The sequence below is a fragment of the Stegodyphus dumicola genome, chromosome X1 (genome assembly GCF_044657685.1).
Source record: "Stegodyphus dumicola isolate Sdum_Otavi_A_Nest chromosome X1, ASM4465768v1".
NCBI lineage: Eukaryota > Metazoa > Arthropoda > Arachnida > Araneae > Eresidae > Stegodyphus > Stegodyphus dumicola.
This window is the reverse complement of record NC_140780.1, coordinates 61,079,401-61,090,125: the sequence shown is the minus strand read 5'-3', so window position 1 is coordinate 61,090,125 and position 10,725 is coordinate 61,079,401. Positions and strand designations below refer to the sequence as shown.

At 32.1% G+C, this 10,725-nt stretch overlaps 1 long non-coding RNA gene across 1 annotated transcript; it reads left to right on the top strand.

Moving 5' to 3' along the window:
- Positions 1-303: 303 nt before the first annotated feature.
- On the top strand, positions 304-10,327 carry LOC146993159 (uncharacterized). The gene is made up of 2 exons (XR_015038811.1): positions 304-1,552; positions 9,166-10,327. It is a non-coding gene; the product is annotated as an uncharacterized LOC146993159 (long non-coding RNA).
- Positions 10,328-10,725: the final 398 nt, after the last annotated feature.

The following is a 10,725-nucleotide window of genomic DNA, read 5'->3' as shown; positions in this document are numbered from 1 at the left end:
ATTAAAAGCAAATTTTTATACCCGGCCTGCGCTATAGCTGCAGGATTGAAGTAAAAAAATTCTAAAGTAAATTGGAGTTATATATATATATATATATATATATATATATATATGCATATACACACTCCCATACACTTAAGATATAACAAGATAGCTGCTTTAAAAATATTTGGAGACCTCAAAATTAATTATTCTAGATTTGGTGCTCTCCCCCTAAATTCATCTGCTCTCCCAAATTCGAGATCATTCTATATTACATAACAACCTCAAATTAACCAATCATAGCTTGTCTCTAGAATTACATCAGACGTAGTATAAATACTCTTGGCACAGGGAATTACGTCAATCAGGTTGCGCTGCAGCGCAATATCTCGGCATAAAATGCTCGGATCGGATCGGATGGGATCGACTACGTCATTCTTTTGCTAACTCCGCCACGGCTAATACATCCCCGCTGCTTCGCCTCTTAAATGCCTACGTCATTTCTTTAAAAAACCAATGTACATAGACATTTATCATACTTAATTGTGACTGAATAAGTGTCTGACAAATAAATTTGATGTGTGCGAAAATAAAGATTAGTGATTTCTCGAAATCCAATTCGTCATCTTCATCTGTATGCCTTAACCATAAACCATAACTGCTACCGAAAGCTGTTAAGAAAGGAGAACAAACTAAACAAGACCTTTGTGGTCAAGGATTTTTGCTCATTGAGCTGCAAAAATTAGAAAACAAGATAAAAAGTATATTCTACATGCTTTTGCTTAAAAGTCGGTGTGATACGAAATAAGTATGTATATAATTTGGTGGGTGGGTGTGGATATGATATGTAATAACTAAAAAAGAACAATGCTGAAAAATCCTTTACTTTTAAATCTATATTTAAATCAGTTCATCTACTTTTAACCAGTCCATCTACTCCATCTACTTTTAAATCAGAAAAAAGAAAAAAAAGTTATCTTATACTAAAGAATAATTTAAAATTGTATTCATGTTCACTTATATATGAAATCAAATCATTTTCTAACGCCTTCTAGGGTTCTCCCCGCCTCTATATTTCAATCGGTGTATAAACTTTAAAAGCCACCAACATATAAAAGGTTCCATTTCATTGGTACAACCTGTGACATAACTCACCAGCTTTTACTTTGATATATAACTATTTCAAATATTTAACAAAATTGGCTTGGCTAAAAAAAAAAAAGAAAAAAAAAAAAAAAAAAAGAAAGAAAGAAAGAAAAAGAAAAATGCTTTTTGCTGATCAAACTGCACACATTTCATTTTAGTTAAATCATGCAGTTAGTCATCTGTTATTTCGACAGTTTTTTATGATTAATAATTGGAAAATTTTATTTTATTTTATTCATTAATTGGTTGATTTCTTCCACTCTTTTTTTATGAAGGTCAACGCCAAGGGAACATTGATCTCTGCCAATTATTAGTTTTCAAGTTTTTGTGCAGCTCATAAATATATGAAGATATTTGCAATGTTTGGACATGGAGGAAGAGAAGTCTCTCTTATTCCTTCCAGCGCAGTTTTGAACTAGGTGATGTAAGCGCCATTTTAGATATATACACAATAATGATTATATTTACATTATATTTACATGTAATTTTGAATATCAATAAATTATTGTTAAAATATTTCAATACAAAGTACCAAGAATATCTAGAACGGAGAAATTAGTATTTCTCGTTTCTCGTGAAAAAAAAAAAAAAAAAAAAAAAAAAAATTGGATTTATTAGATTATAGCAGAATACATTAGGGCTATCTGCTTTAAGAAAAAGATGCCTTCGTGAAGGACGTTTCAAGCGAAACTGGATCATTTTCAAGTTAAACATGGAAGAAGTATAAAAACAACTAACTTGTCCGTTGAATCTTGTGTCGAACTACTACTATTGTTCAATGTTCTTATCTGTTTCGGCACAAATGAGCCTTGTGTAAGTAACAGAAATATTATTGAAATTAATAACTTTAACTGAAATTAATCATTCTGAAATACAGAATACAATGATAGTAGCACAGCTAAGTGTTTTTCTAATGTGCTGTGTCCTTCATTTAAACCTTTCCCTCAGAAATGGTGCACACCGTGTAATTTTCCCCTTTCAATTTTCAGAAGGTAAAATTAGTAAAAAAATGGGTGGGGGTAAAAGCGCAATTAAATATACCGTATATACCCGCGTATAAGTCGAGATATTTTGGACAAAAAAAAAGACTTCAAAGTGGGGGGGAGGTCGACTTATACGCGGGGCCATAAAAAATTAAAAGAATCGGAAGTTCAAAAATTTCTTTGTATAATGCAGCTGTTTTCTTCCCGCACTCGAATTGGACGACTTATCAAATAAGCCTCTTACTTGAAGTAATTTCATGACTTAAGTTATATGACGAACTACAGTGGTGGCCAAAACTGTGGACACTTTTGGAAATTTTTATGTTTTTGCCCCTGAAAAATGCGAATGCCTGCGAAATACCCTCTGAATGATTATAAAATCATTTAAAAAATGTTGTATTAGCAGTGAAGTAGACGGCACGGAAGATGATGCTGTTTTTGAAAGTGAAAATGACGACGAAGGCTGTAGTAGTGATTGTAACAATACAGAGTTCGAGACTGAAAATATGTATGATGACGAGCCAATGACGACAGAAGAGTTCTATGAAATGTTTGGCGAATCTGACCATGAATCAGACGTTGAAGGATTTTGATTTTGTTTATTTACCAAGGTATTTTTTATCGTATACTTACTTTTTTTTCTCAGATGATTTTGAATAAATGTAGTACTTAAAATTTTTTTTTCGAAGTTTCTCGATCGATTTCGGAAGTGGGGGGTCGACTTATACGCGGGTTTCTTATTTTCTACGAATTTTTTATGTCGAAGTGGGGGGGGGGGGTCGACTTATACGCGGTATCGACTTATACGCGAGTATATACGGTAATAGTTTGCTTCAATAAATTGTGAAAAAAATCTACTTCAGACAGAAATATAGCTTATTGCCATTTCTTCAATAACTAGTAGATGATTAAACAAATGTCTACGAACCAAATTGTAAAGAAACACGCTAATACAAACCTTAAAATTAGGCAAAATTGCAATCTTATTTTGGGGGTAAATTTTGAATGAAACTCTATCGACTTCGAGGGTGACAGTTCAGTTCTCTGTTTTTCAGGAGCAAAAATTAAAATTATGAAAATAATAATTTTAAAAAATCTGCGCGAACCCTATGTAGAATTTTTCCTCCGTCCTGAAGAAGACCTGTGTTTGATTGCCCTCGAAATTAATAATTTCATTCAAAATCTACGCTGCTTTGTTTAATTTGAAGTGTCTACGAGATTTATACTTAAAAGGAACGACAGTATACAGGAGATATTATATTTAAATGCAAAAAATACCATAATTAAGGTGTGTTAAATAACAATAGCATTTAAAAAAATTTCTCTCAGAATGACCAATTAGAATAGTTAATTAGCTTTCAAGCAAAATATTACTTCATGTAATTTAGTGTAACAAAGCTTTCTTTCAGATCTAATTTTAAAAAGTAATGAAAAACAAACAAGGTGTGTCATTAACAATGAATTCTTTGTGTAAACGCAATACCAGTCAGTTTCCCTTAGAAGTTCCTCCACGAACATTCCACCCCACAGGCCTCACATGATTTGGCATAATGGACAAAGCAAATAAGCAAACACTGAATTCCTGAAATTCTTCCACTAAAATCTTTTTTTTTTTTTTTTAATATTTTCTTTGCAATAAATATTTTCAAAATTAACACTTTAACTTGTATGGTCTGAAGTAGAGGTAGAATGGTGTTTTACAAATGAATTCATTTCACTAAATTATGAAGTGTAACATTTTTCATTCTTTACAAGAGACCAAAGCGGAATGTTAAAAAGCCGAAAATGCAGTAAATTTTCCCTAAAACGTTAACAGAGAAATCAAATTGATTAATCTGCAGTCTGAGACCCGTTGTTATCATATGACAGGAGGTTAACATTCAAGGCAAAGCAGCCATATTTTCCGCATGAAAATTTTTTAATTGAAATAAAAAATTTTGAAATCTTTATTTTTCTTAAATTCGTAAATTTTAACTAAAATACATAAAAAAGGCCTGTTATTATTAATTATGAAATAGAAAGAGCATGTTTATTCAAACACAAAACATAGCGAAAATATTTTTCACATTTGTCTTCTTTTGCTCTGAAATTCTATATTCTTCTCCGTTCCTCCCGATTATTTTAAATATCCTCAAAATGTTTTCTACTAAACATTTCAATAAAATCAAAAATTTCGATTTCCCGTCATTTTCTAATTAAAAGAAGAGAGACAGCTGAAATATCAAATTCATAAATGAATTTGATATTTCCGCAAGATTTCATTTATAAGAAAATTATAAAATGGTAGGTGTACTTTATATTTTGCTATCGAGAATAAAATCTTAAATATCAGCGAAAGTATTTTCACATGTAAATTTTTTTAACCTGTACCACAACATTTCACACGTTTTCCTTGAAGAAGAGGGACTTGCGTCTGTTCACGCTCGAAATCCCTTAAGTTTTAATTAAAATCGACGCCAAACTTAGGTTGCTTTTTTGCCTAATTTTAAAAGCAGCACAAATATTCAAAAAGAAAGGAAACCGAACAGTCTTTTCACTTCTCTCTTTAATTTCTTTGAAAAACGTGTTCTATTAATAAAAAACTTCTAGAAAAAAAAAAAAAAAAGTATCTGTGCTTTGTACTAGGTTATCAAGTGCAAAATCTTAAATGATGTAGACAGCGTACGCAAATGTAAAAGATAAATGTAAGACAACTATGTTGACTTGAGTTAGTTTGCTTTAATATTAAACAAAATTTAAATTTAGTTAGTTTTAAGCGAAAGGATTTTATTACAGATAATGAGACAAGGTTCCTCTTATACTTTAGATGACGAAACATTTTTAACTAAAATGTTTCTTGGAAGAGCCCTTTTAACTTGAAATCGATTCAAATGAGAATTTTGCCAAATTAAAATACTATCCTAAATTAATTCATTTGTTAAATAATAAAATTAAATAAAGGGGGCATATTGATAATGAATTAAATTTATAATTGGTTAAAAATCTCATTAAACTGCGTGGAATTCTTTTCTGTTTGTATATTAACATTTGCCTTAATCTGTATTAGAATCGTGAACGTTTAGTTATCAATAATACAACTAGATGGCAGCACATGATGTTACATATGATATAAAAGAATTAGGTAGGAATAGTGTTTATTTTTAATGCTAAATTCAGCACTTTTTTTATAGCATTTAACAGACAAATTATATTAATTTGTAACACTTAATATTTTCTATGGTTACATAGATTTCAATCCTTATCAGTGCAATGTCTTGTTTTCCTTTTTTGTTTAAGCACACTTAAGAAACTGGCAACACCGCTAATTTTCCACAAAACAATGATCCGCAGTGTATCTGGCAACCATTTATACTGAGCCAAATTTGGCATCATTTTCATTAGTCCAAGAACTTTTATAATGGGAGAAAAAGCAAAGTTTCGACGACTGTCAAGACAATCCAGTGACAAATCATAACACAGAGAAGACTTGCTAGTCACAATGCATCAGATTACTTTCTGACGTAAATGCAACTGCTCCACTTCCTAATATTGTAAATACTGAGAGTGGTATATCCCTTCTAAATTTAAAATTACAAAATACTATTGATTCTTCATGTACAGAATATCTACCCAAGGACACAAATGTACTGCCTGATTATATCCAAGACAAAGTCAAGGATGCCTTCGTGGTGTAACGGCAGCACACTCGGCTTGTATTCGAGTGGGCCAGGTTCGAGTCCCGGCGAAGGCATTGCTAATTTAGGGTTGTAACGTAGCAGGCCTCCTCATGGTGCACCCTGAGATATGCTAAATCCGCTACAGCTTTCGCCGAATTCTCTAAAAATGGCTAATTTATGCAGTGCTAATGCAAATTTGCTATTCCATTCAGCTAAATTGGAAATAGCTAAGATTTCCAGGTGTTTTCTTCATAATACAGCTTTGCATCTTTCGAATGGCCAGACTTTGAAATGTACTTTTTCTAGACCACAACCTGTTGCTGACTCACCTCGTGGGGCTGCAACTTTTAGCAGTGTCTTTTTAGTTTTTAGCAACATCTTTTTCGTTTTAACATTGTGGACTCTCCTACGTGTTTTCTTTATATGACTGGGAAAGATATGACTGAGTTACATTTGGGCGAGAGCCCTGTACTATCTTTTTTTTTTTTTTTTTTTTTTTTGTTTTTGTCGTGTGGCGAGATATTAGAGAGCCCGCTGCCTAATCTCCTAGTGGCCAAACGACAGGCATTTGATAAATAAAATATAAAAATAGATTAAGCAAATGGTGGTAACTCAGTATCGATCCTGATACAAAAAGGCTTCTAAACTTTAAAGCCAAGGAAATATCTAAACTTGTTTCTGAATTTTGTGTCGAAAGATGAGATGAATTACTCGAAAATGTTGAAGCTGAAGATTTATAGAAAAGTGCAAGAGGTTTAAAATCGAAGCAACTGAAAGTCGGCTCTCTCAAACATCAAGGCGTCACCTATTATTTTCAGCTACAGATGGCCAATCTTATAGGGGAAAGCATACAAGATTCTTTCACAGGAAATGCCCTTGCCTAGTCCAAAACAAAAGATAAAGTCGAGCGTACTCTTCAAAGTTTCCAAGAAGTACATACATAGTAATGATTTTAAATCCTCCAGTTGCTTTTGGAGAGGTGATATATCTCATCAAAATACTTGATATCAAGAAAGCTAAAATATTTTAATACCATCTCTAACAAGGTTATCAAAGAAACACCGAGAAAAGTCAGCATTTTAATAATAAATATTTTTTACGCATGCCTATGATCTCACTATTTTCCACAGCAGTGGAAACATGCTGTCGTCTTAAATTTTCCTAAACCAGGGAACTGCCCAAAGAATCCCAATAATTACAAACCTATCAATCTTCTCCACTTTTAAGGAAGCTCTTTGAAACAATAAATCCAATGAAGGCTCATTGCACATACTGAGAAATATGATCTCATCAGCAAAACCCAATTTGGGTTCCACAAACAACACTGTATCGAAGCAACTGAATATCGGCTCTCTCAAACACTAAGGCATCACCTAATATTCTGAACTACAGATGGTCAACATCATGGGGGAGACCATACAAGATTCTTTCACGGGTCAGACTTTTACGCTTCTTGTTGGTAGCACTTATCGTGTACCTTCAGTTGTATTACTGTATTACATTTTATTTATAATACTTTTCTTATAACTTTAAAGCCAAGGAAATATCTAAACTTGTTTCTGATTTTTGTGTCGAAAGATGAGATGAATTACTCGAAAATTCTGAAACTTACTGAAGTTAAAAAGTAGCAAAGCTAAGGAACGTAAATGTGACGTATTTCTTAACAACTTCTTGTAATCCCTCTTTAATAATGGTTTCAAATTTCAGCAGAGTAATGAAAATTGAAATAAATTATGAAAATTATTTTGTTTATTAAATGACCAGATAAACTATTTACTTGCTTATAAATCATTGAAACTAATATAAGCATTTGCTGACTTCAGTTAACTACAGAAGTATTATGACGGTTTATCTCTGGATATTAGCACCACATTAACTCAAATTCCAACTATAGCATAAAGTGTAGTAAGAAAATTTTTGAGGCCATAAATGAAACAAATACAGAAGAAATGAACTCAGACCATTATCACTCTGAGTAAATAAAAGGGCAGTTAGAAAATTTATCATGATTCTGACGCAGTATTGTTGAAGAGAAAGTGGGCAGTGTTAAGCAAGATAGTTTTCCCAAGAGAAATATTAATAGTGTTCCCCCCTTTATCTTAACACCTAAAGCACACGCTTAAGTCCTCACATGGAGATAGGACTGCTATTTAAATTAAACATTCAAAAGAAAAAAAACTTTATAAATTTCACCTTATTCATTATTAATATATTTTTAAGTTTCATTACTAAATGTGCTACATCCTGCCAAATGGACTGGCTGCATGGTAGTTTCCATGGTTTTCTCCATCGATATAAAGGTATAGCTCTCTGTGAAGGCATTCTGCTCAGCAGATAGCCACAGTACTAATAACCCGATCCAATCCATGCTTCTACATCAATTTGCGTTGTTATCATTTCAAGTGAACTGAGAGAGATTTTTGTACAGTTTCTTTTTATCATTAATAAGTGAAAGACATTAATAATTAATAAAAAACATTATCTTATTTATTAATTTAAGGAATCAAATGTATTATCTCAATTCGTTATTAGGCTACTTTGCTGATTAAAAATAATCATAAAATAATCTTTAAAAATAAAGAAGTTTGTATTTACATTAAATATGTCATTTTGTCTTGGCAAGTTAACCTTCAGTTTTGAATGGAATTTTTAAAATTACTTCTTAATTTATTTTTATTTTTATACACAGTTTTTATGTTTATTATTATTATTGTTATCGATGGGTTGATTGTTGTATCAAGTGCTGGGGGAGACAAAGATATACTGAAGAAATCAGCTGATATTTTGTACAAAACAAGCCGTCTCTGTTCTCCCATTTTGATGATTATGAATACTGAACAACAAAGATAGAGTTTCCCTATTCTTCAGCTAAACGAAATAAAATTTGACAAAACAGGTATGCATTACATTCATGTTCCAAAAATTCAGAAAGTTAAATAAGCCTGCGTTTCATTATGCTACAAGTTTTAACATTTTATTATTCCTAGTACGTGATTAACCCACATTATATATTTCTATTCTAAACAATGCTTTAAATTTTTGCATTACTTTTCATACTTTCAATATGTTTGTTAAATTTTTTAATATCTTTATGAAGGAGAAGTTATTTTAAATTAAAGGTTTATACATTAAAAAAACTAAGTTTGTATCATTTGCTCCTTTGTATTATTTTAAAGTCCCAACAGTTGTTTAATCTAGCATTTATAATGTGCAGTATTATTGCAATATGAGATACCAATATTAATAATTCAGTGATGTATTCCGTAATAAATGTAACATTGTTCAGTAAATAAATGATTAATTAATAGAGTAAAACTGTAAAATAAATAATTCATAATGATGCTCTTTCGTAATTATTATGCAAATCGTCCTAAGTATATGATTTTTCTCTCTTCCAGCTGATGAAATACGCAGAAGGATCAGACTATAGTAAACTTGAAGGAGCCATCTACTAAGCTGTGCAGCAAGCGTCATTTCAGTGTCATTAAGCTGTGAACAGCCCAAGCTGACCATCTTCAGGACAAGTGGCTGAACCAAGCAAATCAACTGGCATTCCAATTGGCAAAAGCAGCAGACTAGTAAATGTGAAGGAGTTGTCTGCTAAGTTGTGCAAGAAGCGTTATTCTAGTGTCATTAATCTGTGAACAGCTAAGCTGATCATCTTCAGGGCAAGTGGCTGAACCAAGTAAATCAAGTGACATTCCAAAAAGGTATATCACTCGAAACCAAAATTTAACCCCTAAATCTATCAAACTCAGGCAATTAGGTCAAAAACTGTCACATTTCAAAACTAAATATGGCACAAACAAAAATTTAATGAAGCTGGAGTTGAGAAGATACTCCAGCTGATTCAATCATGCTCACCCAATGATTTTTACCTTTATACGATCACACCAACTGTTTCAAATGATCAGTGAATGTGGTCTATCTTCTTAAATGACTCGACAGCCCTGGACGGACCCTGGCCTTCTCCAGAAGTCTTGGATGTGGCCTACAGAGAACAAAAATCTATATCTTCAAATCTACCTATGCAGTCCATAAGTATATAATACTCTTAAGGCATTTTTTTTCCTTGCACTTACCTAGTTAGCCTACATTATCTATTTCTAGTACAAAATTTCAACATGGATTTTTTAGTCGCTGTGCTTAGTGCCATATAGTTGCCAGTAAATTGAAAAGTTAAGTCAAGTATTGCATCATATCTTGCAGTGAAATAATTTCAAAGCAAAGCTTGTTATATGATAAGCAAAATTATTACATCATTGAATAAGAAGACTAGTTTCTAAAGTAAAACAACTATAATTTTCCAGTATGCAACTCATGCTATTGTTTTTAGGATGTGTGGGCTTTGTAAGAAATGGAAACAGGTTATGGGTTATTTTTCTTTTTTTCACACTCTACTCCTGGTGTTACATTGTAAACTTTGGTCGTGGAAGCCCTTTACAAATTATTTAATTGTGGTTTGACTCCTGCGGTATTTGTATGGGATTGAAGAGCAAACAATATGATGTGCTACAAAAAAAAAAAAAAAAAAAAAAAATGCTGTGAAATTCATAGAGGCAAGAACATATATTGAATGTCAAAAGTTATTCACACGTTTTGATGCGCCTCGCTTTTTAAAATGCTTATAAAATAATTTTGTTAAGTATGGTATTTAATTTCAGTGTGAGAGAATTGCCAGTTGAAAACACATCAAATTCATGTGGGATTTGTTCATAAAATGCCTAATAGGTGTGCTCCAAAGTTAATGAACCAGCATGTAAATGTTGACTGCGTTGATGCTGTGTGTGTAAATTAGCAGCTAATGCCTTCAGACATTCTGTGTGGCACAAGGTCGTTTGGCTGCATCAGCTAGTCATACATACTGATTTCTTTTCAAATATAAATGACGCGTTTGATAGTCTGAACAGTTGCACAGCAAAAACACACTGTTCTTTTTGTTTCAGAGGTTACAAAAG